The sequence below is a fragment of the Pseudophryne corroboree genome, chromosome 3 (assembly GCF_028390025.1).
Source record: "Pseudophryne corroboree isolate aPseCor3 chromosome 3, aPseCor3.hap2, whole genome shotgun sequence".
NCBI lineage: Eukaryota > Metazoa > Chordata > Amphibia > Anura > Myobatrachidae > Pseudophryne > Pseudophryne corroboree.
The window spans coordinates 439,705,539-439,731,151 of record NC_086446.1 but is presented as its reverse complement, the minus strand read 5'-3'; the positions used below and the strand labels follow the sequence as shown (position 1 = coordinate 439,731,151).

The following is a 25,613-nucleotide window of genomic DNA, read 5'->3' as shown; positions in this document are numbered from 1 at the left end:
GGTGGGGCAAGTTGACAGTGTTCCACATACAATGGTACAGGAAAATAAAAAAAAGCATCCGCCCAATGTGGGGCTCGAACCCACGACCCTGAGATTAAGAGTCTCATGCTTTACCGACTGAGTTAGCAATGCTTGGTAACCGAGGAGTTGTGGTGATGGCAAGGCAAGGCATCCTGACTCTCCTGCTTTGTTTTGTACACTAAAGTACATGAGTAAGTCTAAAATTAAGCATCTGTGGATCATTGGTGGTTCAGTGGTAGAAATCTAGCCGGCCACGTGGGAGGCCGGGTTCAATTCCCGGTCAATACATTCCTGAGTTTTTGCTGATAGGGCAGTGCATTTTGTGAAAGTGAGGACAGCCATTTGCGCTGTGGTGGTGCAAGTATACAGTGTTCCACATACAATGGTACAGGAAAAGTAAAAACATCCGCCCAACGTGTGGCTCGAACCCACGACCCTGAGATTAAGAGTCTCATGCTCTACCGACTCAGATAGCCAGGCTTGGTTGAGAATGTATGGAGGTGATGGCAAGGCAAGGCATCCTGACACTCCTGCTTTATTTCATACACTAAAGTACACGAGTAAGTGTAAAATTAAGTATCCGTGGAGCATTGGTGGTTCAGTGGTAGAATTCTCGCCTGCCACGCGGGAGGCCCGGGTTCGATTCCCGGCCAATGCAGAGCTGAGTCTTTGCTGATATGGCAGTGCATTTTGTGAAAGTGAGGACAGCCATTTGCGCTGTGGTGGGGCAAGTTGACAGTGTTCCACATACAATGGTACAGGAAAATAAAAAAAAGCATCCGCCCAATGTGGGGCTCGAACCCACGACCCTGAGATTAAGAGTCTCATGCTTTACCGACTGAGTTAGCAGTGCTTGGTAACCGAGGAGTTGTGGTGATGGCAAGGCAAGGCATCCTGACTCTCCTGCTTTGTTTTGTACACTAAAGTACATGAGTAAGTCTAAAATTAAGCATCTGTGGATCATTGGTGGTTCAGTGGTAGAAATCTAGCCGGCCACGTGGGAGGCCGGGTTCAATTCCCGGTCAATACATTCCTGAGTTTTTGCTGATAGGGCAGTGCATTTTGTGAAAGTGAGGACAGCCATTTGCGCTGTGGTGATGCAAGTATACACTGTTCCACATACAATGGTAAAGGAAGAGAAAAAAACAACTGCCCAACATGGAGCTCAAATACATGACCCTAAGATTAATAGTCTCATGCTCTAGCGACTGTGCTAGTCGGGCTTGGTTACGTAGGCTTGAGGTGATGGCAAGGCATCCTGACACTCCTGCTTTATTTCATACACTAAAGTACACGAGTAAGTGTAAAATTAAGTACCTGTGGAGCATTGGTGGCTCAGTGGTAGAATTCTCGCCTGCCACGTGGGAGGCCCGGGTTCGATTCCCGGCCAATGCATTCCTGAGTTTTTGCTGATATGGCAGTGCATTTTGTGAAAGTGAGGACAGCCATTTGCGCTGTGGTGGTGCAAGTTGACAGTGTTCCAAATACAATGGTACGGGAAAAGAAAAAAAACATCCCCCCAATGTGGGGCTCGAACCCACGACCCTGAGATTAAGAGTCTCATGCTGTACCGACTGAGTTAGCAATGCTTGGTAACCGAGGAGTTGTGGTGATGGCAAGGCAAGGCATCCTGACTCTCCTGCTTTGTTTTGTACACTAAAGTACATGAGTAAGTCTAAAATTAAGCATCTGTGGATCATTGGTGGTTCAGTGGTAGAAATCTAGCCGGCCACGTGGGAGGCCGGGTTCAATTCCCGGTCAATACATTCCTGAGTTTTTGCTGATAGGGCAGTGCATTTTGTGAAAGTGAGGACAGCCATTTGCGCTGTGGTGATGCAAGTATACACTGTTCCACATACAATGGTAAAGGAAGAGAAAAAAACAACTGCCCAACATGGAGCTCAAATACATGACCCTAAGATTAATAGTCTTATGCTCTAGCGACTGTGCTAGTCGGGCTTGGTTACGTAGGCTTGAGGTGATGGCAAGGCATCCTGACACTCCTGCTTTATTTCATACACTAAAGTACACGAGTAAGTGTAAAATTAAGTACCTGTGGAGCATTGGTGGCTCAGTGGTAGAATTCTCGCCTGCCACGTGGGAGGCCCGGGTTCGATTCCCGGCCAATGCAGTCCTGAGTTTTTGCTGATATGGCAGTGCATTTTGTGAAAGTGAGGACAGCCATTTGCGCTGTGGTGGTGCAAGTTGACAGTGTTCCAAATACAATGGTACAGGAAAAGAAAAAAAACATCCCCCCAATGTGGGGCTCGAACCCACGACCCTGAGATTAAGAGTCTCATGCTTTACCGACTGAGTTAGCAATGCTTGGTAACCGAGGAGTTGTGGTGATGGCAAGGCAAGGCATCCTGACTCTCCTGCTTTGTTTTGTACACTAAAGTACATGAGTAAGTCTAAAATTAAGCATCTGTGGATCATTGGTGGTTCAGTGGTAGAAATCTAGCCGGCCACGTGGGAGGCCGGGTTCAATTCCCGGTCAATACATTCCTGAGTTTTTGCTGATAGGGCAGTGCATTTTGTGAAAGTGAGGACAGCCATTTGCGCTGTGGTGATGCAAGTATACACTGTTCCACATACAATGGTAAAGGAAGAGAAAAAAACAACTGCCCAACATGGAGCTCAAATACATGACCCTAAGATTAATAGTCTTATGCTCTAGCGACTGTGCTAGTCGGGCTTGGTTACGTAGGCTTGGAGGTGATGGCAAGGCAAGGCATCCTGACACCCCTGCTTTGTTTTATACACTAAAGTACATGAGTAAGTGTAAAATTAGGCATCTGTGGAGCATTGGTGGTTCAGTGGTAGAATTCTCGCCTGCCACTCGTGAGGCCCGGAATCGATTCCCGGCCAATGCAGTCCTGAGTTTTTGCTGATATGGCAGTGTATTTTGTGAAAGTGAGGACAGCCATTTGCGCTGTGGTGGTGCAAGTTGACAGTGTTCCACATACAATGGTACAGGAAAAGAAAAAACATCCGCCCAACGTGGGGCTCGAACCCACGACCCTGAGATTAAGAGTCTCATGCTCTACCGGCTGAGCTAGCCAGACTTGGTTGAGAATGTATGGAGGTGATGGCAAGGCAAGGCATCCTGACACTCCTGCTTTGTTTCATACACTAAAGTACACGAGTAAGTGTAAAATTAAGTATTTGTGGAGCATTGGTGGTTCAGTGGTAGAATTCTCGCCTGCCACGCGGGGGGCCCGGGTTCGATTTCCGGCCAATGCAGTCCTGAATTTTTGCTGATATGGCAGTGCATTTTGTGAAAGTGAGGACGGCCATTTGCGCTGTGGTGGGGCAAGTTGACAGTGTTCCACATACAATGGTACAGGAAAAGAAAAAAAACATCCACCCAATGTGGGGCTCGAACCCACGACCCTGAGATTAAGAGTCTCATGCTTTACCGACTGAGTTAGCAATGCTTGGTAACCGAGGAGTTGTGGTGATGGCAAGGAAAGGCATCCTGACTCTCCTGCTTTGTTTTGTACACTAAAGTACATGAGTAAGTCTAAAATTAAGCAACTGTGGATCATTGGTGGTTCAGTTGTAGAAATCTAGCCGGCCACGTGGGAGGCCGGGTTCAATTCCCGGTCAATACATTCCTGAGTTTTTGCTGATAGGGCAGTGCATTTTGTGAAAGTGAGGACAACCATTTGCGCTGTGGTGGTGCAAGTATACAGTGTTCCACATACAATGGTACAGGAAAAGAAAAAACATCCGCCCAACGTGTGGCTCGAACCCACGACCCTGAGATTAAGAGTCTCATGCTCTACCGACTGAGCTAGCCAGGCTTGGTTGAGAATGTATGGAGGTGATGGCAAGGCAAGGCATCCTGACACTCCTGCTTTATTTCATACACTAAAGTACACGAGTAAGTGTAAAATTAAGTATCCGTGGAGCATTGGTGGTTCAGTGGTAGAATTCTCGCCTGCCACGCGGGAGGCCCGGGTTTGATTCCTGGCCAATGCAGTGCTGAGTCTTTGCTGATATGGCAGTGCATTTTGTGAAAGTGAGGACAGCCATTTGCGCTGTGGTGGGGCAAGTTGACAGTGTTCCACATACAATGGTACAGGAAAATAAAAAAAAGCATCCGCCCAATGTGGGGCTCGAACCCACGACCCTGAGATTAAGAGTCTCATGCTTTACCGACTGAGTTAGCAATGCTTGGTAACCGAGGAGTTGTGGTGATGGCAAGGCAAGGCATCCTGACTCTCCTGCTTTGTTTTGTACACTAAAGTACATGAGTAAGTCTAAAATTAAGCATCTGTGGATCATTGGTGGTTCAGTGGTAGAAATCTAGCCGGCCACGTGGGAGGCCGGGTTCAATTCCCGGTCAATACATTCCTGAGTTTTTGCTGATAGGGCAGTGCATTTTGTGAAAGTGAGGACAGCCATTTGCGCTGTGGTGGTGCAAGTATACAGTGTTCCACATACAATGGTACAGGAAAAGTAAAAACATCCGCCCAACGTGTGGCTCGAACCCACGACCCTGAGATTAAGAGTCTCATGCTCTACCGACTCAGATAGCCAGGCTTGGTTGAGAATGTATGGAGGTGATGGCAAGGCAAGGCATCCTGACACTCCTGCTTTATTTCATACACTAAAGTACACGAGTAAGTGTAAAATTAAGTATCCGTGGAGCATTGGTGGTTCAGTGGTAGAATTCTCGCCTGCCACGCGGGAGGCCCGGGTTCGATTCCCGGCCAATGCAGAGCTGAGTCTTTGCTGATATGGCAGTGCATTTTGTGAAAGTGAGGACAGCCATTTGCGCTGTGGTGGGGCAAGTTGACAGTGTTCCACATACAATGGTACAGGAAAATAAAAAAAAGCATCCGCCCAATGTGGGGCTCGAACCCACGACCCTGAGATTAAGAGTCTCATGCTTTACCGACTGAGTTAGCAGTGCTTGGTAACCGAGGAGTTGTGGTGATGGCAAGGCAAGGCATCCTGACTCTCCTGCTTTGTTTTGTACACTAAAGTACATGAGTAAGTCTAAAATTAAGCATCTGTGGATCATTGGTGGTTCAGTGGTAGAAATCTAGCCGGCCACGTGGGAGGCCGGGTTCAATTCCCGGTCAATACATTCCTGAGTTTTTGCTGATAGGGCAGTGCATTTTGTGAAAGTGAGGACAGCCATTTGCGCTGTGGTGATGCAAGTATACACTGTTCCACATACAATGGTAAAGGAAGAGAAAAAAACAACTGCCCAACATGGAGCTCAAATACATGACCCTAAGATTAATAGTCTCATGCTCTAGCGACTGTGCTAGTCGGGCTTGGTTACGTAGGCTTGAGGTGATGGCAAGGCATCCTGACACTCCTGCTTTATTTCATACACTAAAGTACACGAGTAAGTGTAAAATTAAGTACCTGTGGAGCATTGGTGGCTCAGTGGTAGAATTCTCGCCTGCCACGTGGGAGGCCCGGGTTCGATTCCCGGCCAATGCATTCCTGAGTTTTTGCTGATATGGCAGTGCATTTTGTGAAAGTGAGGACAGCCATTTGCGCTGTGGTGGTGCAAGTTGACAGTGTTCCAAATACAATGGTACAGGAAAAGAAAAAAAACATCCCCCCAATGTGGGGCTCGAACCCACGACCCTGAGATTAAGAGTCTCATGCTTTACCGACTGAGTTAGCAATGCTTGGTAACCGAGGAGTTGTGGTGATGGCAAGGCAAGGCATCCTGACTCTCCTGCTTTGTTTTGTACACTAAAGTACATGAGTAAGTCTAAAATTAAGCATCTGTGGATCATTGGTGGTTCAGTGGTAGAAATCTAGCCGGCCACGTGGGAGGCCGGGTTCAATTCCCGGTCAATACATTCCTGAGTTTTTGCTGATAGGGCAGTGCATTTTGTGAAAGTGAGGACAGCCATTTGCGCTGTGGTGATGCAAGTATACACTGTTCCACATACAATGGTAAAGGAAGAGAAAAAAACAACTGCCCAACATGGAGCTCAAATACATGACCCTAAGATTAATAGTCTTATGCTCTAGCGACTGTGCTAGTCGGGCTTGGTTACGTAGGCTTGGAGGTGATGGCAAGGCAAGGCATCCTGACACCCCTGCTTTGTTTTATACACTAAAGTACATGAGTAAGTGTAAAATTAGGCATCTGTGGAGCATTGGTGGTTCAGTGGTAGAATTCTCGCCTGCCACTCGTGAGGCCCGGAATCGATTCCCGGCCAATGCAGTCCTGAGTTTTTGCTGATATGGCAGTGTATTTTGTGAAAGTGAGGACAGCCATTTGCGCTGTGGTGGTGCAAGTTGACAGTGTTCCACATACAATGGTACAGGAAAAGAAAAAACATCCGCCCAACGTGGGGCTCGAACCCACGACCCTGAGATTAAGAGTCTCATGCTCTACCGGCTGAGCTAGCCAGACTTGGTTGAGAATGTATGGAGGTGATGGCAAGGCAAGGCATCCTGACACTCCTGCTTTGTTTCATACACTAAAGTACACGAGTAAGTGTAAAATTAAGTATTTGTGGAGCATTGGTGGTTCAGTGGTAGAATTCTCGCCTGCCACGCGGGGGGCCCGGGTTCGATTTCCGGCCAATGCAGTCCTGAATTTTTGCTGATATGGCAGTGCATTTTGTGAAAGTGAGGACGGCCATTTGCGCTGTGGTGGGGCAAGTTGACAGTGTTCCACATACAATGGTACAGGAAAAGAAAAAAAACATCCACCCAATGTGGGGCTCGAACCCACGACCCTGAGATTAAGAGTCTCATGCTTTACCGACTGAGTTAGCAATGCTTGGTAACCGAGGAGTTGTGGTGATGGCAAGGAAAGGCATCCTGACTCTCCTGCTTTGTTTTGTACACTAAAGTACATGAGTAAGTCTAAAATTAAGCAACTGTGGATCATTGGTGGTTCAGTTGTAGAAATCTAGCCGGCCACGTGGGAGGCCGGGTTCAATTCCCGGTCAATACATTCCTGAGTTTTTGCTGATAGGGCAGTGCATTTTGTGAAAGTGAGGACAACCATTTGCGCTGTGGTGGTGCAAGTATACAGTGTTCCACATACAATGGTACAGGAAAAGAAAAAACATCCGCCCAACGTGTGGCTCGAACCCACGACCCTGAGATTAAGAGTCTCATGCTCTACCGACTGAGCTAGCCAGGCTTGGTTGAGAATGTATGGAGGTGATGGCAAGGCAAGGCATCCTGACACTCCTGCTTTATTTCATACACTAAAGTACACGAGTAAGTGTAAAATTAAGTATCCGTGGAGCATTGGTGGTTCAGTGGTAGAATTCTCGCCTGCCACGCGGGAGGCCCGGGTTTGATTCCTGGCCAATGCAGTGCTGAGTCTTTGCTGATATGGCAGTGCATTTTGTGAAAGTGAGGACAGCCATTTGCGCTGTGGTGGGGCAAGTTGACAGTGTTCCACATACAATGGTACAGGAAAATAAAAAAAAGCATCCGCCCAATGTGGGGCTCGAACCCACGACCCTGAGATTAAGAGTCTCATGCTTTACCGACTGAGTTAGCAATGCTTGGTAACCGAGGAGTTGTGGTGATGGCAAGGCAAGGCATCCTGACTCTCCTGCTTTGTTTTGTACACTAAAGTACATGAGTAAGTCTAAAATTAAGCATCTGTGGATCATTGGTGGTTCAGTGGTAGAAATCTAGCCGGCCACGTGGGAGGCCGGGTTCAATTCCCGGTCAATACATTCCTGAGTTTTTGCTGATAGGGCAGTGCATTTTGTGAAAGTGAGGACAGCCATTTGCGCTGTGGTGGTGCAAGTATACAGTGTTCCACATACAATGGTACAGGAAAAGTAAAAACATCCGCCCAACGTGTGGCTCGAACCCACGACCCTGAGATTAAGAGTCTCATGCTCTACCGACTCAGATAGCCAGGCTTGGTTGAGAATGTATGGAGGTGATGGCAAGGCAAGGCATCCTGACACTCCTGCTTTATTTCATACACTAAAGTACACGAGTAAGTGTAAAATTAAGTATCCGTGGAGCATTGGTGGTTCAGTGGTAGAATTCTCGCCTGCCACGCGGGAGGCCCGGGTTCGATTCCCGGCCAATGCAGAGCTGAGTCTTTGCTGATATGGCAGTGCATTTTGTGAAAGTGAGGACAGCCATTTGCGCTGTGGTGGGGCAAGTTGACAGTGTTCCACATACAATGGTACAGGAAAATAAAAAAAAGCATCCGCCCAATGTGGGGCTCGAACCCACGACCCTGAGATTAAGAGTCTCATGCTTTACCGACTGAGTTAGCAGTGCTTGGTAACCGAGGAGTTGTGGTGATGGCAAGGCAAGGCATCCTGACTCTCCTGCTTTGTTTTGTACACTAAAGTACATGAGTAAGTCTAAAATTAAGCATCTGTGGATCATTGGTGGTTCAGTGGTAGAAATCTAGCCGGCCACGTGGGAGGCCGGGTTCAATTCCCGGTCAATACATTCCTGAGTTTTTGCTGATAGGGCAGTGCATTTTGTGAAAGTGAGGACAGCCATTTGCGCTGTGGTGATGCAAGTATACACTGTTCCACATACAATGGTAAAGGAAGAGAAAAAAACAACTGCCCAACATGGAGCTCAAATACATGACCCTAAGATTAATAGTCTTATGCTCTAGCGACTGTGCTAGTCGGGCTTGGTTACGTAGGCTTGGAGGTGATGGCAAGGCATCCTGACACTCCTGCTTTGTTTTATACACTAAAGTACATGAGTAAGTGTAAAATTAGGCATCTGTGGAGCATTGGTGGTTCAGTGGTAGAATTCTCGCCTGCCACTCGTGAGGCCCGGAATCGATTCCCGGCCAATGCAGTCCTGAGTTTTTGCTGATATGGCAGTGTATTTTGTGAAAGTGAGGACAGCCATTTGCGCTGTGGTGGTGCAAGTTGACAGTGTTCCACATACAATGGTACAGGAAAAGAAAAAACATCCGCCCAACGTGGGGCTCAAACCCATGACCCTGAGATTAAGAGTCTCATGCTCTACCGACTGAGCTAGCCAGGCTTGGTTGAGTATGTATGGAGGTGATGGCAAGGCAAGGCATCCTGACACTCCTGGTTTGTTTCATACACTAAAGTACACGAGTAAGTGTAAAATTAAGTATTTGTGGAGCATTGGTGGTTCAGTGGTAGAATTCTCGCCTGCCACGCGGGAGGCCCGGGTTCGATTTCCGGCCAATGCAGTGCTGATATGGCAGTGCATTTTGTGAAAGTGAGGACAGCCATTTGCGCTGTGGTGGGGCAAGTTGACAGTGTTCCACATACAATGGTACAGGAAAAGAAAAAAAACATCCACCCAATGTGGGGCTCGAACCCACGACCCTGAGATTAAGAGTCTCATGCTTTACCGACTGAGTTAGCAATGCTTGGTAACCGAGGAGTTGTGGTGATGGCAAGGCAAGGCATCCTGACTCTCCTGCTTTGTTTTGTACACTAAAGTACATGAGTAAGTCTAAAATTAAGCATCTGTGGATCATTGGTGGTTCAGTGGTAGAAATCTAGCCGGCCACGTGGGAGGCTGGGTTCAATTCCCGGTCAATACATTCCTGAGTTTTTGCTGATAGGGCAGTGCATTTTGTGAAAGTGAGGACAGCCATTTGCGCTGTGGTGATGCAAGTATACACTGTTCCACATACAATGGTAAAGGAAGAGAAAAAAACAACTGCCCAACATGGAGCTCAAATACATGACCCTAAGATTAATAGTCTTATGCTCTAGCGACTGTGCTAGTCGGGCTTGGTTACGTAGGCTTGAGGTGATGGCAAGGCATCCTGACACTCCTGCTTTATTTCATACACTAAAGTACACGAGTAAGTGTAAAATTAAGTACCTGTGGAGCATTGGTGGCTCAGTGGTAGAATTCTCGCCTGCCACGTGGGAGGCCCGGGTTCGATTCCCGGCCAATGCAGTCCTGAGTTTTTGCTGATATGGCAGTGCATTTTGTGAAAGTGAGGACAGCCATTTGCGCTGTGGTGGTGCAAGTTGACAGTGTTCCAAATACAATGGTACAGGAAAAGAAAAAAAACATCCCCCCAATGTGGGGCTCGAACCCACGACCCTGAGATTAAGAGTCTCATGCTTTACCGACTGAGTTAGCAATGCTTGGTAACCGAGGAGTTGTGGTGATGGCAAGGCAAGGCATCCTGACTCTCCTGCTTTGTTTTGTACACTAAAGTACATGAGTAAGTCTAAAATTAAGCATCTGTGGATCATTGGTGGTTCAGTGGTAGAAATCTAGCCGGCCACGTGGGAGGCCGGGTTCAATTCCCGGTCAATACATTCCTGAGTTTTTGCTGATAGGGCAGTGCATTTTGTGAAAGTGAGGACAGCCATTTGCGCTGTGGTGATGCAAGTATACACTGTTCCACATACAATGGTAAAGGAAGAGAAAAAAACAACTGCCCAACATGGAGCTCAAATACATGACCCTAAGATTAATAGTCTTATGCTCTAGCGACTGTGCTAGTCGGGCTTGGTTACGTAGGCTTGGAGGTGATGGCAAGGCAAGGCATCCTGACACCCCTGCTTTGTTTTATACACTAAAGTACATGAGTAAGTGTAAAATTAGGCATCTGTGGAGCATTGGTGGTTCAGTGGTAGAATTCTCGCCTGCCATTCGTGAGGCCCGGAATCGATTCCCGGCCAATGCAGTCCTGAGTTTTTGCTGATATGGCAGTGTATTTTGTGAAAGTGAGGACAGCCATTTGCGCTGTGGTGGTGCAAGTTGACAGTGTTCCACATACAATGGTACAGGAAAAGAAAAAACATCCGCCCAACGTGGGGCTCGAACCCACGACCCTGAGATTAAGAGTCTCATGCTCTACCGGCTGAGCTAGCCAGACTTGGTTGAGAATGTATGGAGGTGATGGCAAGGCAAGGCATCCTGACACTCCTGCTTTGTTTCATACACTAAAGTACACGAGTAAGTGTAAAATTAAGTATTTGTGGAGCATTGGTGGTTCAGTGGTAGAATTCTCGCCTGCCACGCGGGGGGCCCGGGTTCGATTTCCGGCCAATGCAGTCCTGAATTTTTGCTGATATGGCAGTGCATTTTGTGAAAGTGAGGACGGCCATTTGCGCTGTGGTGGGGCAAGTTGACAGTGTTCCACATACAATGGTACAGGAAAAGAAAAAAAACATCCACCCAATGTGGGGCTCGAACCCACGACCCTGAGATTAAGAGTCTCATGCTTTACCGACTGAGTTAGCAATGCTTGGTAACCGAGGAGTTGTGGTGATGGCAAGGAAAGGCATCCTGACTCTCCTGCTTTGTTTTGTACACTAAAGTACATGAGTAAGTCTAAAATTAAGCAACTGTGGATCATTGGTGGTTCAGTTGTAGAAATCTAGCCGGCCACGTGGGAGGCCGGGTTCAATTCCCGGTCAATACATTCCTGAGTTTTTGCTGATAGGGCAGTGCATTTTGTGAAAGTGAGGACAACCATTTGCGCTGTGGTGGTGCAAGTATACAGTGTTCCACATACAATGGTACAGGAAAAGAAAAAACATCCGCCCAACGTGTGGCTCGAACCCACGACCCTGAGATTAAGAGTCTCATGCTCTACTGACTGAGCTAGCCAGGCTTGGTTGAGAATGTATGGAGGTGATGGCAAGGCAAGGCATCCTGACACTCCTGCTTTATTTCATACACTAAAGTACACGAGTAAGTGTAAAATTAAGTATCCGTGGAGCATTGGTGGTTCAGTGGTAGAATTCTCGCCTGCCACGCGGGAGGCCCGGGTTTGATTCCTGGCCAATGCAGTGCTGAGTCTTTGCTGATATGGCAGTGCATTTTGTGAAAGTGAGGACAGCCATTTGCGCTGTGGTGGGGCAAGTTGACAGTGTTCCACATACAATGGTACAGGAAAATAAAAAAAAGCATCCGCCCAATGTGGGGCTCGAACCCACGACCCTGAGATTAAGAGTCTCATGCTTTACCGACTGAGTTAGCAATGCTTGGTAACCGAGGAGTTGTGGTGATGGCAAGGCAAGGCATCCTGACTCTCCTGCTTTGTTTTGTACACTAAAGTACATGAGTAAGTCTAAAATTAAGCATCTGTGGATCATTGGTGGTTCAGTGGTAGAAATCTAGCCGGCCACGTGGGAGGCCGGGTTCAATTCCCGGTCAATACATTCCTGAGTTTTTGCTGATAGGGCAGTGCATTTTGTGAAAGTGAGGACAGCCATTTGCGCTGTGGTGGTGCAAGTATACAGTGTTCCACATACAATGGTACAGGAAAAGTAAAAACATCCGCCCAACGTGTGGCTCGAACCCACGACCCTGAGATTAAGAGTCTCATGCTCTACCGACTCAGATAGCCAGGCTTGGTTGAGAATGTATGGAGGTGATGGCAAGGCAAGGCATCCTGACACTCCTGCTTTATTTCATACACTAAAGTACACGAGTAAGTGTAAAATTAAGTATCCGTGGAGCATTGGTGGTTCAGTGGTAGAATTCTCGCCTGCCACGCGGGAGGCCCGGGTTCGATTCCCGGCCAATGCAGAGCTGAGTCTTTGCTGATATGGCAGTGCATTTTGTGAAAGTGAGGACAGCCATTTGCGCTGTGGTGGGGCAAGTTGACAGTGTTCCACATACAATGGTACAGGAAAATAAAAAAAAGCATCCGCCCAATGTGGGGCTCGAACCCACGACCCTGAGATTAAGAGTCTCATGCTTTACCGACTGAGTTAGCAGTGCTTGGTAACCGAGGAGTTGTGGTGATGGCAAGGCAAGGCATCCTGACTCTCCTGCTTTGTTTTGTACACTAAAGTACATGAGTAAGTCTAAAATTAAGCATCTGTGGATCATTGGTGGTTCAGTGGTAGAAATCTAGCCGGCCACGTGGGAGGCCGGGTTCAATTCCCGGTCAATACATTCCTGAGTTTTTGCTGATAGGGCAGTGCATTTTGTGAAAGTGAGGACAGCCATTTGCGCTGTGGTGATGCAAGTATACACTGTTCCACATACAATGGTAAAGGAAGAGAAAAAAACAACTGCCCAACATGGAGCTCAAATACATGACCCTAAGGTTAATAGTCTTATGCTCTAGCGACTGTGCTAGTCGGGCTTGGTTACGTAGGCTTGGAGGTGATGGCAAGGCAAGGCATCCTGACACTCCTGCTTTGTTTTATACACTAAAGTACATGAGTAAGTGTAAAATTAGGCATCTGTGGAGCATTGGTGGTTCAGTGGTAGAATTCTCGCCTGCCACTCGTGAGGCCCGGAATCGATTCCCGGCCAATGCAGTCCTGAGTTTTAGCTGATATGGCAGTGTATTTTGTGAAAGTGAGGACAGCCATTTGCGCTGTGGTGGTGCAAGTTGACAGTGTTCCACATACAATGGTACAGGAAAAGAAAAAACATCCACCCAACGTGGGGCTCGAACCCACGACCCTGAGATTAAGAGTCTCATGCTCTACCGACTGAGCTAGCCAGGCTTGGTTGAGAATGTATAAAGGTGATGGCAAGGCAAGGCATCCTGACACTCCTGCTTTATTTCATACACTAAAGTACACGAGTAAGTGTAAAGTTAAGTATCTGTGGAGCATTGGTGGTTCAGTGGTAGAATTCTCGCCTGCCACGCGGGAGGCCCGGGTTCGATTTCCGGCCAATGCAGTCCTGAATTTTTGCTGATATGGCAGTGCATTTTGTGAAAGTGAGGACAGCCATTTGCGCTGTGGTGGTGCAAGTTGACAGTGTTCCACATACAATGGTACAGGAAAAGAAAAAAAACATCCGCCCAATGTGGGGCTCGAACCCACGACCCTGAGATTTTGAGTCTCATGCTTTACCGACTGAGTTAGCAATGCTTGGTAACCGAGGAGTTGTGGTGATGGCAAGGCAAGGCATCCTGACTCTCCTGCTTTGTTTTGTACACTAAAGTACATGAGTAAGTCTAAAATTAAGCATCTGTGGATCATTGGTGGTTCAGTGGTAGAAATCTAGCCGGCCACGTGGGAGGCCGGGTTCAATTCCCGGTCAATACATTCCTGAGTTTTTGCTGATAGGGCAGTGCATTTTGTGAAAGTGAGGACAGCCATTTGCGCTGTGGTGGTGCAAGTATACAGTGTTCCACATACAATGGTACAGAAAAAGAAAAAACATCCGCCCAACGTGGGGCTCGAACCCACGACCCTGAGATTAAGAGTCTCATGCTCTACCGACTGAGCTAGCCAGGCTTGGTTGAGAATGTATGGAGGTGATGGCAAGGCAAGGCATCCTGACACTCCTGCTTTATTTCATACACTAAAGTACACGAGTAAGTGTAAAATTAAGTATCTGTAGAGCATTGGTGGTTCAGTGGTAGAATTCTCGCCTGCCACGCGGGAGGCCTGGGTTCGATTCCCGGCCAATGCAGTCCTGAGTTTTTGCTGATATGGCAATGCATTTTGTGAAAGTGAGGACAGCCATTTGCGCTGTGTTGGGGCAAGTTGACAGTGTTCCAAATACAATGGTACAGGAAAAGAAAAAAAACATCCACCCAATGTGGGGCTCGAACCCACGACCCTGAGATTAAGAGTCTCATGCTTTACCGACTGAGTTAGCAATGCTTGGTAACCGAGGAGTTGTGGTGATGGCAAGGCAAGGCATCCTGACTCTCTTGCTTTGTTTTGTACACTAAAGTACATGAGTAAGTCTAAAATTAAGCATCTGTGGATCATTGGTGGTTCAGTGGTAGAAATCTAGCCGGCCACGTGGGAGGCCGGGTTCAATTCCCGGTCAATACATTCCTGAGTTTTTGCTGATAGGGCAGTGCATTTTGTGAAAGTGAGGACAGCCATTTGCGCTGTGGTGATGCAAGTATACACTGTTCCACATACAATGGTACAGGAAGAGAAAAAAACAACTGCCCAACATGGAGCTCAAATACATGACCCTAAGATTAATAGTCTTATGCTCTAGCAACTGTGCTAGTCGGGCTTGGTTACGTAGGCTTGGAGGTGATGGCAAGGCAAGGCATCCTGACACTCCTGCTTTGTTTCATACACTAAAGTACACGAGTAAGTGTAAAATTAAGTACCTGTGGAGCATTGGTGGTTCAGTGGTAGAATTCTCGCCTTCCACGCGGGAGGCCTGGGTTCGATTCCCGGCCAATGCAGTCCTGAGTTTTTGCTGATATGGCAGTGCATTTTGTGAAAGTGAGGACAGCCATTTGCGCTGTGGTGGTGCAAGTTGACAGTGTTCCAAATACAATGGTACAGGAAAAGAAAAAAAACATCCGCCCAATGTGGGGCTCGAACCCACGACCCTGAGATTAAGAGTCTCATGCTTTACCGACTGAGTTAGCAATGCTTGGTAACCGAGGAGTTGTGGTGATGGCAAGGCAAGGCATCCTGACTCTCCTGCTTTGTTTTGTACACTAAAGTACATGAGTACGTCTAAAATTAAGCATCTGTGGATCATTGGTGGTTCAGTGGTAGAAATCTAGCCGGCCACGTGGGAGGCCGGGTTCAATTCCCGGTCAATACATTCCTGAGTTTTTGCTGATAGGGCAGTGCATTTTGTGAAAGTGAGGACAGCCATTTGCGCTGTGGTGATGCAAGTATACACTGTTCCACATACAATGGTAAAGGAAGAGAAAAAAACAACTGCCCAACATGGAGCTCAAATACATGACCCTAAGATTAATAGTCTTATGCTCTAGCGACTGTGCTAGTCGGGCTTGGTTACGTAGGCTTGGAGGTGATGGCAAGGCAAGGCATCCTGACACTCCTGCTTTGTTTTATACACTAAAGTACATGAGTAAGTGTAAAATTAGGCATCTGTGGAGCATTGGTGGTTCAGTGGTAGAATTCTCGCCTGCCACTCGTGAGGCCCGGAATCGATTCCCGGCCAATGCAGTCCTGAGTTTTTGCTGATATGGCAGTGTATTTTGTGAAAGTGAGGACAGCCATTTGCGCTGTGGTGGTGCAAGTTGACAGTGTTCCACATACAATGGTACAGGAAAAGAAAAAACATCCGCCCAACGTGGGGCTCGAACCCACGACCCTGAGATTAAGAGTCTCATGCTCTACCGACTGAGCTAGCCAGGCTTGGTTGAGAATGTATGGAGGTGATGGCAAGGCAAGGCATCCTGACACTCCTGCTTTGTTTCATACACTAAAGTACACGAGTAAGTGTAAAATTAAGTATTTGTGGAGCATTGGTGGTTCAGTGGTAGAATTCTCGCCTGCCACGCGGGAGGCCCGGGTTCGATTTCCGGCCAATGCAGTCCTGAATTTTTGCTGATATGGCAGTGCATTTTGTGAAAGTGAGGACAGCCATTTGCGCTGTGGTGGGGCAAGTTGACAGTGTTCCACATACAATGGTACAGGAAAAGAAAAAAAACATCCACCCAATGTGGGGCTCGAACCCACGACCCTGAGATTAAGAGTCTCATGCTTTACCGACTGAGTTAGCAATGCTTGGTAACCGAGGAGTTGTGGTGATGGCAAGGAAAGGCATCCTGACTCTCCTGCTTTGTTTTGTACACTAAAGTACATGAGTAAGTCTAAAATTAAGCATCTGTGGATCATTGGTGGTTCAGTTGTAGAAATCTAGCCGGCCACGTGGGAGGCCGGGTTCAATTCCAGGTCAATACATTCCTGAGTTTTTGCTGATAGGGCAGTGCATTTTGTGAAAGTGAGGACAACCATTTGCGCTGTGGTGGTGCAAGTATACAGTGTTCCACATACAATGGTACAGGAAAGGAAAAAGCATCCGCCCAACGTGGGGCTCGAACCCACGACCCTGAGATTAAGAGTCTCATGCTCTACCGACTGAGCTAGCCAGGCTTGGTTGAGAATGTATGGAGGTGATGGCAAGGCAAGGCATCCTGACACTCCTGCTTTGTTTCATACACTAAAGTACACGAGTAAGTGTAAAACTAAGTACCTGTGGAGCATTGGTGGTTCAGTGGTAGAATTCTCGCTTGCCACGCGGGAGGCCCGGGTTCGATTCCCGGCCAATGCAGTCCTGAGTTTTTGCTGATATGGCAGTGCATTTTGTGAAAGTGAGGACAGCCATTTGCGCTGTGGTGGTGCAAGTTGACAGTGTTCCAAATACAATGGTACAGAAAAGAAAAAAAACATCCGCCCAATGTGGGGCTCGAACCCACGACCCTGAGATTAAGAGTCTCATGCTTTACCGACTGAGTTAGCAATGCTTGGTAACCGAGGAGTTGTGGTGATGGCAAGGCAAGGCATCCTGACTCTCCTGCTTTGTTTTGTACACTAAAGTACATGAGTAAGTCTAAAATTAAGCATCTGTGGATCATTGGTGGTTCAGTGGTAGAAATCTAGCCGGCCACGTGGGATGCCGGGTTCAATTCCCGGTCAATACATTCCTGAGTTTTTGCTGATAGGGCAGTGCATTTTGTGAAAGTGAGGACAGCCATTTGCGCTGTGGTGATGCAAGTATACACTGTTCCACATACAATGGTAAAGGAAGAGAAAAAAACAACTGCCCAACATGGAGCTCAAATACATGACCCTAAGATTAATAGTCTTATGCTCTAGCGACTGTGCTAGTCGGGCTTGGTTACGTAGGCTTGGAGGTGATGGCAAGGCAAGGCATCCTGACACTCCTGCTTTGTTTTATACACTAAAGTACATGAGTAAGTGTAAAATTAGGCATCTGTGGAGCATTGGTGGTTCAGTGGTAGAATTCTCGCCTGCCACTCGTGAGGCCCGGAATCGATTCCCGGCCAATGCAGTCCTGAGTTTTTGCTGATATGGCAGTGTATTTTGTGAAAGTGAGGACAGCCATTTGCGCTGTGGTGGTGCAAGTTGACAGTGTTCCACATACAATGGTACAGGAAAAGAAAAAACATCCGCCCAACGTGGGGCTCGAACCCACGACCCTGAGATTAAGAGTCTCATGCTCTACCGACTGAGCTAGCCAGGCTTGGTTGAGAATGTATGGAGGTGATGGCAAGGCAAGGCATCCTGACACTCCTGCTTTGTTTCATACACTAAAGTACACGAGTAAGTGTAAAATTAAGTACCTGTGGAGCATTGGTGGTTCAGTGGTAGAATTCTCGCCTGCCACGCGGGAGGCCCGGGTTCGATTCCCGGCCAATGCAGTCCTGAGTTTTTGCTGATATGGCAGTGCATTTTGTGAAAGTGAGGACAGCCATTTGCGCTGTGGTGGGGCAAGTTGACAGTGTTCCACATACAATGGTACAGGAAAAGAAAAAACATCCGCCCAACGTGGGGCTCAAACCCATGACCCTGAGATTAAGAGTCTCATGCTCTACCGACTGAGCTAGCCAGGCTTGGTTGAGAATGTATGGAGGTGATGGCAAGGCAAGGCATCCTGACACTCCTGGTTTGTTTCATACACTAAAGTACACGAGTAAGTGTAAAATTAAGTATTTGTGGAGCATTGGTGGTTCAGTGGTAGAATTCTCGCCTGCCACGCGGGAGGCCCGGGTTCGATTTCCGGCCAATGCAGTGCTGATATGGCAGTGCATTTTGTGAAAGTGAGGACAGCCATTTGCGCTGTGGTGGGGCAAGTTGACAGTGTTCCACATACAATGGTACAGGAAAAGAAAAAAAACATCCACCCAATGTGGGGCTCGAACCCACGACCCTGAGATTAAGAGTCTCATGCTTTACCGACTGAGTTAGCAATGCTTGGTAACCGAGGAGTTGTGGTGATGGCAAGGCAAGGCATCCTGACTCTCCTGCTTTGTTTTGTACACTAAAGTACATGAGTAAGTCTAAAATTAAGCATCTGTGGATCATTGGTGGTTCAGTGGTAGAAATCTAGCCGGCCACGTGGGAGGCCGGGTTCAATTCCCGGTCAATACATTCCTGAGTTTTTGCTGATAGGGCAGTGCATTTTGTGAAAGTGAGGACAGCCATTTGCGCTGTGGTGATGCAAGTGTACACTGTTCCACATACAATGGTAAAGGAAGAGAAAAAAACAACTGCCCAACATGGAGCTCAAATACATGACCCTAAGATTAATAGTCTTATGCTCTAGCGACTGTGCTAGTCGGGCTTGGTTACGTAGGCTTGAGGTGATGGCAAGGCATCCTGACACTCCTGCTTTATTTCATACACTAAAGTACACGAGTAAGTGTAAAATTAAGTACCTGTGGAGCATTGGTGGCTCAGTAGTAGAATTCTCGCCTGCCACGTGGGAGGCCTGGGTTCAATTCCCGGCCAATGCAGTCCTGAGTTTTTGCTGATATGGCAGTGCATTTTGTGAAAGTGAGGACAGCCATTTGCGCTGTGGTGGTGCAAGTTGACAGTGTTCCAAATACAATGGTACAGGAAAAGAAAAAAAACATCCCCCCAATGTGGGGCTCGAACCCACGACCCTGAGATTAAGAGTCTCATGCTTTACCGACTGAGTTAGCAATGCTTGGTAACCGAGGAGTTGTGGTGATGGCAAGGCAAGGCATCCTGACTCTCCTGCTTTGTTTTGTACACTAAAGTACATGAGTAAGTCTAAAATTAAGCATCTGTGGATCATTGGTGGTTCAGTGGTAGAAATCTAGCCGGCCACGTGGGAGGCCGGGTTCAATTCCCGGTCAATACATTCCTGAGTTTTTGCTGATAGGGCAGTGCATTTTGTGAAAGTGAGGACAGCCATTTGCGCTGTGGTGATGCAAGTATACACTGTTCCACATACAATGGTAAAGGAAGAGAAAAAAACAACTGCCCAACATGGAGCTCAAATACATGACCCTAAGATTAATAGTCTTATGCTCTAGCGACTGTGCTAGTCGGGCTTGGTTACGTAGGCTTGGAGGTGATGGCAAGGCAAGGCATCCTGACACCCCTGCTTTGTTTTATACACTAAAGTACATGAGTAAGTGTAAAATTAGGCATCTGTGGAGCATTGGTGGTTCAGTGGTAGAATTCTCGCCTGCCACTCGTGAGGCCCGGAATCGATTCCCGGCCAATGCAGTCCTGAGTTTTTGCTGATATGGCAGTGTATTTTGTGAAAGTGAGGACAGCCATTTGCGCTGTGGTGGTGCAAGTTGACAGTGTTCCACATACAATGGTACAGGAAAAGAAAAAACATCCGCCCAACGTGGGGCTCGAACCCACGACCCTGAGATTAAGAGTCTCATGCTCTACCGACTGAGCTAGCCAGGCTTGGTTGAGAATGTATGGAGGTGATGGCAAGGCAAGGCATCCTGACACTCCTGCTTTGTTTCATACACTAAAGTACACGAGTAAGTGTAAAATTAAGTATTTGTGGAGCATTGGTGGTTCAGTGGTAGAATTCTCGCCTGCCACGCGGGAGGCCCGGGTTCGATTTCCGGCCAATGCAGTCCTGAATTTTTGCTGATATGGCAGTGCATTTTGTGAAAGTGAGGACAGCCATTTGCGCTGTGGTGGGGCAAGTTGACAGTGTTCCACATACAATGGTACAGGAAAAGAAAAAAAACATCCACCCAATGTGGGGCTCGAACCCACGACCCTGAGATTAAGAGTCTCATGCTTTACCGACTGAGTTAGCAATGCTTGGTAACCGAGGAGTTGTGGTGATGGCAAGGAAAGGCATCCTGACTCTCCTGCTTTGTTTTGTACACTAAAGTACATGAGTAAGTCTAAAATTAAGCAACTGTGGATCATTGGTGGTTCAGTTGTAGAAATCTAGCCGGCCACGTGGGAGGCCGGGTTCAATTCCCGGTCAATACATTCCTGAGTTTTTGCTGATAGGGCAGTGCATTTTGTGAAAGTGAGGACAGCCATTTGCGCTGTGGTGATGCAAGTATACACTGTTCCACATACAATGGTACAGGAAGAGAAAAAAACAACTGCCCAACATGGAGCTCAAATACATGACCCTAAGATTAATAGTCTTATGCTCTAGCAACTGTGCTAGTCGGGCTTGGTTACGTAGGCTTGGAGGTGATGGCAAGGCAAGGCATCCTGACACTCCTGCTTTGTTTTATACACTAAAGTACATGAGTAAGTGTAAAATTAGGCATCTGTGGAGCATTGGTGGTTCAGTGGTAGAATTCTCGCCTGCCACGCGTGAGGCCCGGAATCGATTCCCGGCCAATGCAGTCCTGAGTTTTTGCTGATATGGCAGTGTATTTTGTGAAAGTGAGGACAGCCATTTGCGCTGTGGTGGTGCAAGTATACAGTGTTCCACATACAATGGTACAGGAAAAGAAAAAACATCCGCCCAATGTGGGGCTCGAACCCACGACCCTGAGATTAAGAGTCTCATGCTCTACCGACTGAGCTAGCCAGGCTTGGTTGCAAATGTATGGAGGTGATGGTGATGGCAAGGCAAGGCAAGGCATCCTGACACTCCTGCTTTGTTTCATACACTAAAGTACACGAGTAAGTGTAAAATTAAGTACCTGTGGAGCATTGGTGGTTCAGTGGTAGAATTCTCGCCTGCCACGCGGGAGGCCCGGGTTCGATTCCCGGCCAATGCAGTCCTGAGTTTTTGCTGATATGGCAGTGCATTTTGTGAAAGTGAGGACAGCCATTTGCGCTGTGGTGGTGCAAGTTGACAGTGTTCCAAATACAATGGTACAGGAAAAGAAAAAAAACATCCGCCCAATGTGGGGCTCGAACCCACGACCCTGAGATTAAGAGTCTCATGCTTTACCGACTGAGTTAGCAATGCTTGGTAACCGAGGAGTTGTGGTGATGGCAAGGCAAGGCATCCTGACTCTCCTGCTTTGTTTTGTACACTAAAGTACATGAGTAAGTCTAAAATTAAGCATCTGTGGATCATTGGTGGTTCAGTGGTAGAAATCTAGCCGGCCACGTGGGAGGCCGGGTTCAATTCCCGGTCAATACATTCCTGAGTTTTTGCTGATAGGGCAGTGCATTTTGTGAAAGTGAGGACAGCCATTTGCGCTGTGGTGATGCAAGTATACACTGTTCCACATACAATGGTAAAGGAAGAGAAAAAAACAACTGCCCAACATGGAGCTCAAATACATGACCCTAAGATTAATAGTCTTATGCTCTAGCGACTGTGCTAGTCGGGCTTGGTTACGTAGGCTTGGAGGTGATGGCAAGGCAAGGCATCCTGACACTCCTGCTTTGTTTTATACACTAAAGTACATGAGTAAGTGTAAAATTAGGCATCTGTGGAGCATTGGTGGTTCAGTGGTAGAATTCTCGCCTGCCACTCGTGAGGCCCGGAATCGATTCCCGGCCAATGCAGTCCTGAGTTTTTGCTGATATGGCAGTGTATTTTGTGAAAGTGAGGACAGCCATTTGCGCTGTGGTGGTGCAAGTTGACAGTGTTCCACATACAATGGTACAGGAAAAGAAAAAACATCCGCCCAACGTGGGGCTCGAACCCACGACCCTGAGATTAAGAGTCTCATGCTCTACCGACTGAGCTAGCCAGGCTTGGTTGAGAATGTATGGAGGTGATGGCAAGGCAAGGCATCCTGACACTCCTGCTTTGTTTCATACACTAAAGTACACGAGTAAGTGTAAAATTAAGTATTTGTGGAGCATTGGTGGTTCAGTGGTAGAATTCTCGCCTGCCACGCGGGAGGCCCGGGTTCGATTTCCGGCCAATGCAGACCTGAATTTTTGCTGATATGGCAGTGCATTTTGTGAAAGTGAGGACAGCCATTTGCGCTGTGGTGGGGCAAGTTGACAGTGTTCCACATACAATGGTACAGGAAAAGAAAAAAAACATCCACCCAATGTGGGGCTCGAACCCACGACCCTGAGATTAAGAGTCTCATGCTTTACCGACTGAGTTAGCAATGCTTGGTAACCGAGGAGTTGTGGTGATGGCAAGGAAAGGCATCCTGACTCTCCTGCTTTGTTTTGTACACTAAAGTACATGAGTAAGTCTAAAATTAAGCATCTGTGGATCATTGGTGGTTCAGTTGTAGAAATCTAGCCGGCCACGTGGGAGGCCGGGTTCAATTCCAGGTCAATACATTCCTGAGTTTTTGCTGATAGGGCAGTGCATTTTGTGAAAGTGAGGACAACCATTTGCGCTGTGGTGGTGCAAGTATACAGTGTTCCACATACAATGATACAGGAAAGGAAAAAGCATCCGCCCAACGTGGGGCTCGAACCCACGACCCTGAGATTAAGAGTCTCATGCTCTACCGACTGAGCTAGCCAGGCTTGGTTGAGAATGTATGGAGGTGATGGCAAGGCAAGGCATCCTGACACTCCTGCTTTGTTTCATACACTAAAGTACACGAGTAAGTGTAAAATTAAGTACCTGTGGAGCATTGGTGGTTCAGTGGTAGAATTCTCGCCTGCCACGCGGGAGGCCCGGGTTCGATTCCCGGCCAATGCAGTCCTGAGTTTTTGCTGATATGGCAGTGCATTTTGTGAAAGTGAGGACAGCCATTTGCGCTGTGGTGGTGCAAGTTGACAGTGTTCCAAATACAATGGTACAGAAAAGAAAAAAAAACATCCGCCCAATGTGGGGCTCGAACCCACGACCCTGAGATTAAGAGTCTCATGCTTTACCGACTGAGTTAGCAATGCTTGGTAACTGAGGAGTTGTGGTGATGGCAAGGCAAGGCATCCTGACTCTCCTGCTTTGTTTTGTACACTAAAGTACATGAGTAAGTCTAAAATTAAGCATCTGTGGATCATTGGTGGTTCAGTGGTAGAAATCTAGCCGGCCACGTGGGATGCCGGGTTCAATTCCCGGTCAATACATTCCTGAGTTTTTGCTGATAGGGCAGTGCATTTTGTGAAAGTGAGGACAGCCATTTGCGCTGTGGTGATGCAAGTATACACTGTTCCACATACAATGGTAAAGGAAGAGAAAAAAACAACTGCCCAACATGGAGCTCAAATACATGACCCTAAGATTAATAGTCTTATGCTCTAGCGACTGTGCTAGTCGGGCTTGGTTACGTAGGCTTGGAGGTGATGGCAAGGCAAGGCATCCTGACACTCCTGCTTTGTTTTATACACTAAAGTACATGAGTAAGTGTAAAATTAGGCATCTGTGGAGCATTGGTGGTTCAGTGGTAGAATTCTCGCCTGCCACTCGTGAGGCCCGGAATCGATTCCCGGCCAATGCAGTCCTGAGTTTTTGCTGATATGGCAGTGTATTTTGTGAAAGTGAGGACAGCCATTTGCGCTGTGGTGGTGCAAGTTGACAGTGTTCCACATACAATGGTACAGGAAAAGAAAAAACATCCGCCCAACGTGGGGCTCGAACCCACGACCCTGAGATTAAGAGTCTCATGCTCCTCCGACTGAGCTAGCCAGGCTTGGTTGAGAATGTATGGAGGTGATGGCAAGGCAAGGCATCCTGACACTCCTGCTTTGTTTCATACACTAAAGTACACGAGTAAGTGTAAAATTAAGTACCTGTGGAGCATTGGTGGTTCAGTGGTAGAATTCTCGCCTGCCACGCGGGAGGCCCGGGTTCGATTCCCGGCCAATGCAGTCCTGAGTTTTTGCTGATATGGCAGTGCATTTTGTGAAAGTGAGGACAGCCATTTGCGCTGTGGTGGGGCAAGTTGACAGTGTTCCACATACAATGGTACAGGAAAAGAAAAAACATCCGCCCAACGTGGGGCTCAAACCCATGACCCTGAGATTAAGAGTCTCATGCTCTACCGACTGAGCTAGCCAGGCTTGGTTGAGAATGTATGGAGGTGATGGCAAGGCAAGGCATCCTGACACTCCTGGTTTGTTTCATACACTAAAGTACACGAGTAAGTGTAAAATTAAGTATTTGTGGAGCATTGGTGGTTCAGTGGTAGAATTCTCGCCTGCCACGCGGGAGGCCCGGGTTCGATTTCCGGCCAATGCAGTGCTGATACGGCAGTGCATTTTGTGAAAGTGAGGACAGCCATTTGCGCTGTGGTGGGGCAAGTTGACAGTGTTCCACATACAATGGTACAGGAAAAGAAAAAAAACATCCACCCAATGTGGGGCTCGAACCCACGACCCTGAGATTAAGAGTCTCATGCTTTACCGACTGAGTTAGCAATGCTTGGTAACCGAGGAGTTGTGGTGATGGCAAGGCAAGGCATCCTGACTCTCCTGCTTTGTTTTGTACACTAAAGTACATGAGTAAGTCTAAAATTAAGCATCTGTGGATCATTGGTGGTTCAGTGGTAGAAATCTAGCCGGCCACGTGGGAGGCCGGGTTCAATTCCCGGTCAATACATTCCTGAGTTTTTGCTGATAGGGCAGTGCATTTTGTGAAAGTGAGGACAGCCATTTGCGCTGTGGTGATGCAAGTGTACACTGTTCCACATACAATGGTAAAGGAAGAGAAAAAAACAACTGCCCAACATGGAGCTCAAATACATGACCCTAAGATTAATAGTCTTATGCTCTAGCGACTGTGCTAGTCGGGCTTGGTTACGTAGGCTTGAGGTGATGGCAAGGCATCCTGACACTCCTGCTTTATTTCATACACTAAAGTACACGAGTAAGTGTAAAATTAAGTACCTGTGGAGCATTGGTGGCTCAGTGGTAGAATTCTCGCCTGCCACGTGGGAGGCCCGGGTTCGATTCCCGGCCAATGCAGTCCTGAATTTTTGCTGATATGGCAGTGCATTTTGTGAAAGTGAGGACAGCCATTTGCGCTGTGGTGGTGCAAGTTGACAGTGTTCCAAATACAATGGTACAGGAAAAGAAAAAAAACATCCCCCCAATGTGGGGCTCGAACCCACGACCCTGAGA

The 25,613-nt window shown here is 47.5% G+C and overlaps 49 non-coding genes across 49 annotated transcripts; 29 read left to right on the top strand and 20 right to left on the bottom strand.

Annotated features, from left to right (window-relative positions):
* The first annotated feature begins 608 nt into the window (after window positions 1-608).
* TRNAG-GCC (transfer RNA glycine (anticodon GCC)) lies at window positions 609-679 on the top strand. The gene has a single exon. It is a non-coding gene; the product is annotated as a tRNA-Gly (tRNA).
* Window positions 680-1,345: 666 nt separating this feature from the next.
* On the top strand, window positions 1,346-1,416 carry TRNAG-GCC (transfer RNA glycine (anticodon GCC)). Its single transcript has one exon. It is a non-coding gene; the product is annotated as a tRNA-Gly (tRNA).
* A 665-nt stretch (window positions 1,417-2,081) lies between these two features.
* Window positions 2,082-2,152, top strand: TRNAG-GCC (transfer RNA glycine (anticodon GCC)). Its single transcript has one exon. It is a non-coding gene; the product is annotated as a tRNA-Gly (tRNA).
* Window positions 2,153-3,013: 861 nt separating this feature from the next.
* On the bottom strand, window positions 3,014-3,086 carry TRNAK-CUU (transfer RNA lysine (anticodon CUU)). The gene has a single exon. It is a non-coding gene; the product is annotated as a tRNA-Lys (tRNA).
* Window positions 3,087-3,193: 107 nt separating this feature from the next.
* On the top strand, window positions 3,194-3,264 carry TRNAG-GCC (transfer RNA glycine (anticodon GCC)). The gene has a single exon. It is a non-coding gene; the product is annotated as a tRNA-Gly (tRNA).
* A 490-nt stretch (window positions 3,265-3,754) lies between these two features.
* TRNAK-CUU (transfer RNA lysine (anticodon CUU)) lies at window positions 3,755-3,827 on the bottom strand. The gene has a single exon. It is a non-coding gene; the product is annotated as a tRNA-Lys (tRNA).
* Window positions 3,828-3,934: 107 nt separating this feature from the next.
* TRNAG-GCC (transfer RNA glycine (anticodon GCC)) lies at window positions 3,935-4,005 on the top strand. Its single transcript has one exon. It is a non-coding gene; the product is annotated as a tRNA-Gly (tRNA).
* A 671-nt stretch (window positions 4,006-4,676) lies between these two features.
* Window positions 4,677-4,747, top strand: TRNAG-GCC (transfer RNA glycine (anticodon GCC)). The gene has a single exon. It is a non-coding gene; the product is annotated as a tRNA-Gly (tRNA).
* Window positions 4,748-5,413: 666 nt separating this feature from the next.
* On the top strand, window positions 5,414-5,484 carry TRNAG-GCC (transfer RNA glycine (anticodon GCC)). The gene has a single exon. It is a non-coding gene; the product is annotated as a tRNA-Gly (tRNA).
* An 861-nt stretch (window positions 5,485-6,345) lies between these two features.
* Window positions 6,346-6,418, bottom strand: TRNAK-CUU (transfer RNA lysine (anticodon CUU)). Its single transcript has one exon. It is a non-coding gene; the product is annotated as a tRNA-Lys (tRNA).
* Window positions 6,419-6,525: 107 nt separating this feature from the next.
* On the top strand, window positions 6,526-6,596 carry TRNAG-GCC (transfer RNA glycine (anticodon GCC)). Its single transcript has one exon. It is a non-coding gene; the product is annotated as a tRNA-Gly (tRNA).
* Window positions 6,597-7,086: 490 nt separating this feature from the next.
* On the bottom strand, window positions 7,087-7,159 carry TRNAK-CUU (transfer RNA lysine (anticodon CUU)). Its single transcript has one exon. It is a non-coding gene; the product is annotated as a tRNA-Lys (tRNA).
* Window positions 7,160-7,266: 107 nt separating this feature from the next.
* TRNAG-GCC (transfer RNA glycine (anticodon GCC)) lies at window positions 7,267-7,337 on the top strand. The gene has a single exon. It is a non-coding gene; the product is annotated as a tRNA-Gly (tRNA).
* Window positions 7,338-8,008: 671 nt separating this feature from the next.
* TRNAG-GCC (transfer RNA glycine (anticodon GCC)) lies at window positions 8,009-8,079 on the top strand. Its single transcript has one exon. It is a non-coding gene; the product is annotated as a tRNA-Gly (tRNA).
* An 857-nt stretch (window positions 8,080-8,936) lies between these two features.
* TRNAK-CUU (transfer RNA lysine (anticodon CUU)) lies at window positions 8,937-9,009 on the bottom strand. Its single transcript has one exon. It is a non-coding gene; the product is annotated as a tRNA-Lys (tRNA).
* A 107-nt stretch (window positions 9,010-9,116) lies between these two features.
* TRNAG-GCC (transfer RNA glycine (anticodon GCC)) lies at window positions 9,117-9,187 on the top strand. The gene has a single exon. It is a non-coding gene; the product is annotated as a tRNA-Gly (tRNA).
* Window positions 9,188-9,841: 654 nt separating this feature from the next.
* On the top strand, window positions 9,842-9,912 carry TRNAG-GCC (transfer RNA glycine (anticodon GCC)). The gene has a single exon. It is a non-coding gene; the product is annotated as a tRNA-Gly (tRNA).
* Window positions 9,913-10,773: 861 nt separating this feature from the next.
* TRNAK-CUU (transfer RNA lysine (anticodon CUU)) lies at window positions 10,774-10,846 on the bottom strand. Its single transcript has one exon. It is a non-coding gene; the product is annotated as a tRNA-Lys (tRNA).
* Window positions 10,847-10,953: 107 nt separating this feature from the next.
* On the top strand, window positions 10,954-11,024 carry TRNAG-GCC (transfer RNA glycine (anticodon GCC)). Its single transcript has one exon. It is a non-coding gene; the product is annotated as a tRNA-Gly (tRNA).
* A 490-nt stretch (window positions 11,025-11,514) lies between these two features.
* On the bottom strand, window positions 11,515-11,587 carry TRNAK-CUU (transfer RNA lysine (anticodon CUU)). The gene has a single exon. It is a non-coding gene; the product is annotated as a tRNA-Lys (tRNA).
* Window positions 11,588-11,694: 107 nt separating this feature from the next.
* Window positions 11,695-11,765, top strand: TRNAG-GCC (transfer RNA glycine (anticodon GCC)). The gene has a single exon. It is a non-coding gene; the product is annotated as a tRNA-Gly (tRNA).
* A 671-nt stretch (window positions 11,766-12,436) lies between these two features.
* Window positions 12,437-12,507, top strand: TRNAG-GCC (transfer RNA glycine (anticodon GCC)). The gene has a single exon. It is a non-coding gene; the product is annotated as a tRNA-Gly (tRNA).
* An 862-nt stretch (window positions 12,508-13,369) lies between these two features.
* On the bottom strand, window positions 13,370-13,442 carry TRNAK-CUU (transfer RNA lysine (anticodon CUU)). Its single transcript has one exon. It is a non-coding gene; the product is annotated as a tRNA-Lys (tRNA).
* A 107-nt stretch (window positions 13,443-13,549) lies between these two features.
* TRNAG-GCC (transfer RNA glycine (anticodon GCC)) lies at window positions 13,550-13,620 on the top strand. Its single transcript has one exon. It is a non-coding gene; the product is annotated as a tRNA-Gly (tRNA).
* A 121-nt stretch (window positions 13,621-13,741) lies between these two features.
* On the bottom strand, window positions 13,742-13,814 carry TRNAL-CAA (transfer RNA leucine (anticodon CAA)). The gene has a single exon. It is a non-coding gene; the product is annotated as a tRNA-Leu (tRNA).
* A 296-nt stretch (window positions 13,815-14,110) lies between these two features.
* On the bottom strand, window positions 14,111-14,183 carry TRNAK-CUU (transfer RNA lysine (anticodon CUU)). Its single transcript has one exon. It is a non-coding gene; the product is annotated as a tRNA-Lys (tRNA).
* A 107-nt stretch (window positions 14,184-14,290) lies between these two features.
* Window positions 14,291-14,361, top strand: TRNAG-GCC (transfer RNA glycine (anticodon GCC)). The gene has a single exon. It is a non-coding gene; the product is annotated as a tRNA-Gly (tRNA).
* A 671-nt stretch (window positions 14,362-15,032) lies between these two features.
* On the top strand, window positions 15,033-15,103 carry TRNAG-UCC (transfer RNA glycine (anticodon UCC)). The gene has a single exon. It is a non-coding gene; the product is annotated as a tRNA-Gly (tRNA).
* Window positions 15,104-15,964: 861 nt separating this feature from the next.
* TRNAK-CUU (transfer RNA lysine (anticodon CUU)) lies at window positions 15,965-16,037 on the bottom strand. The gene has a single exon. It is a non-coding gene; the product is annotated as a tRNA-Lys (tRNA).
* Window positions 16,038-16,144: 107 nt separating this feature from the next.
* Window positions 16,145-16,215, top strand: TRNAG-GCC (transfer RNA glycine (anticodon GCC)). Its single transcript has one exon. It is a non-coding gene; the product is annotated as a tRNA-Gly (tRNA).
* A 490-nt stretch (window positions 16,216-16,705) lies between these two features.
* On the bottom strand, window positions 16,706-16,778 carry TRNAK-CUU (transfer RNA lysine (anticodon CUU)). Its single transcript has one exon. It is a non-coding gene; the product is annotated as a tRNA-Lys (tRNA).
* Window positions 16,779-16,885: 107 nt separating this feature from the next.
* Window positions 16,886-16,956, top strand: TRNAG-GCC (transfer RNA glycine (anticodon GCC)). Its single transcript has one exon. It is a non-coding gene; the product is annotated as a tRNA-Gly (tRNA).
* Window positions 16,957-17,816: 860 nt separating this feature from the next.
* Window positions 17,817-17,889, bottom strand: TRNAK-CUU (transfer RNA lysine (anticodon CUU)). The gene has a single exon. It is a non-coding gene; the product is annotated as a tRNA-Lys (tRNA).
* Window positions 17,890-17,996: 107 nt separating this feature from the next.
* On the top strand, window positions 17,997-18,067 carry TRNAG-GCC (transfer RNA glycine (anticodon GCC)). The gene has a single exon. It is a non-coding gene; the product is annotated as a tRNA-Gly (tRNA).
* Window positions 18,068-18,186: 119 nt separating this feature from the next.
* Window positions 18,187-18,259, bottom strand: TRNAK-CUU (transfer RNA lysine (anticodon CUU)). Its single transcript has one exon. It is a non-coding gene; the product is annotated as a tRNA-Lys (tRNA).
* Window positions 18,260-18,366: 107 nt separating this feature from the next.
* Window positions 18,367-18,437, top strand: TRNAG-GCC (transfer RNA glycine (anticodon GCC)). Its single transcript has one exon. It is a non-coding gene; the product is annotated as a tRNA-Gly (tRNA).
* A 1,586-nt stretch (window positions 18,438-20,023) lies between these two features.
* On the bottom strand, window positions 20,024-20,096 carry TRNAK-CUU (transfer RNA lysine (anticodon CUU)). The gene has a single exon. It is a non-coding gene; the product is annotated as a tRNA-Lys (tRNA).
* Window positions 20,097-20,203: 107 nt separating this feature from the next.
* Window positions 20,204-20,274, top strand: TRNAG-GCC (transfer RNA glycine (anticodon GCC)). The gene has a single exon. It is a non-coding gene; the product is annotated as a tRNA-Gly (tRNA).
* Window positions 20,275-21,135: 861 nt separating this feature from the next.
* On the bottom strand, window positions 21,136-21,208 carry TRNAK-CUU (transfer RNA lysine (anticodon CUU)). The gene has a single exon. It is a non-coding gene; the product is annotated as a tRNA-Lys (tRNA).
* A 118-nt stretch (window positions 21,209-21,326) lies between these two features.
* TRNAG-GCC (transfer RNA glycine (anticodon GCC)) lies at window positions 21,327-21,397 on the top strand. Its single transcript has one exon. It is a non-coding gene; the product is annotated as a tRNA-Gly (tRNA).
* Window positions 21,398-22,258: 861 nt separating this feature from the next.
* Window positions 22,259-22,331, bottom strand: TRNAK-CUU (transfer RNA lysine (anticodon CUU)). Its single transcript has one exon. It is a non-coding gene; the product is annotated as a tRNA-Lys (tRNA).
* Window positions 22,332-22,438: 107 nt separating this feature from the next.
* Window positions 22,439-22,509, top strand: TRNAG-GCC (transfer RNA glycine (anticodon GCC)). The gene has a single exon. It is a non-coding gene; the product is annotated as a tRNA-Gly (tRNA).
* A 490-nt stretch (window positions 22,510-22,999) lies between these two features.
* On the bottom strand, window positions 23,000-23,072 carry TRNAK-CUU (transfer RNA lysine (anticodon CUU)). The gene has a single exon. It is a non-coding gene; the product is annotated as a tRNA-Lys (tRNA).
* A 107-nt stretch (window positions 23,073-23,179) lies between these two features.
* Window positions 23,180-23,250, top strand: TRNAG-GCC (transfer RNA glycine (anticodon GCC)). Its single transcript has one exon. It is a non-coding gene; the product is annotated as a tRNA-Gly (tRNA).
* Window positions 23,251-24,111: 861 nt separating this feature from the next.
* On the bottom strand, window positions 24,112-24,184 carry TRNAK-CUU (transfer RNA lysine (anticodon CUU)). Its single transcript has one exon. It is a non-coding gene; the product is annotated as a tRNA-Lys (tRNA).
* Window positions 24,185-24,291: 107 nt separating this feature from the next.
* Window positions 24,292-24,362, top strand: TRNAG-GCC (transfer RNA glycine (anticodon GCC)). The gene has a single exon. It is a non-coding gene; the product is annotated as a tRNA-Gly (tRNA).
* A 119-nt stretch (window positions 24,363-24,481) lies between these two features.
* TRNAK-CUU (transfer RNA lysine (anticodon CUU)) lies at window positions 24,482-24,554 on the bottom strand. The gene has a single exon. It is a non-coding gene; the product is annotated as a tRNA-Lys (tRNA).
* Window positions 24,555-24,661: 107 nt separating this feature from the next.
* TRNAG-GCC (transfer RNA glycine (anticodon GCC)) lies at window positions 24,662-24,732 on the top strand. The gene has a single exon. It is a non-coding gene; the product is annotated as a tRNA-Gly (tRNA).
* A 654-nt stretch (window positions 24,733-25,386) lies between these two features.
* TRNAG-GCC (transfer RNA glycine (anticodon GCC)) lies at window positions 25,387-25,457 on the top strand. The gene has a single exon. It is a non-coding gene; the product is annotated as a tRNA-Gly (tRNA).
* Window positions 25,458-25,613: the final 156 nt, after the last annotated feature.